This window comes from Penaeus monodon, chromosome 19 (assembly GCF_015228065.2).
Source record: "Penaeus monodon isolate SGIC_2016 chromosome 19, NSTDA_Pmon_1, whole genome shotgun sequence".
In the NCBI taxonomy this organism is placed as follows: domain Eukaryota; kingdom Metazoa; phylum Arthropoda; class Malacostraca; order Decapoda; family Penaeidae; genus Penaeus; species Penaeus monodon.
In genome coordinates, this window is record NC_051404.1 from 1,722,955 (window position 1) to 1,723,159 (window position 205).

Genomic DNA, 205 nt, shown 5'->3' on the forward strand with positions numbered 1-205 from the left:
TAAGTAAACAAACAAGCAGAACGGAGATAATGAAGAAGCAAAAGTTAAAAGACTTAAAAGGAAAGTCATTACAGTCAACTGCCCTTCGCCTAGGTTGGACGCGCGTGCGTGTGGCCGTTGGGGAAAGTGGGCATCAGAGTGACTTTTCTCTTTTTCGTACTTTTGTATGTATAGTGTGTATATAGGAGTTCGTTTCATGCAAGTT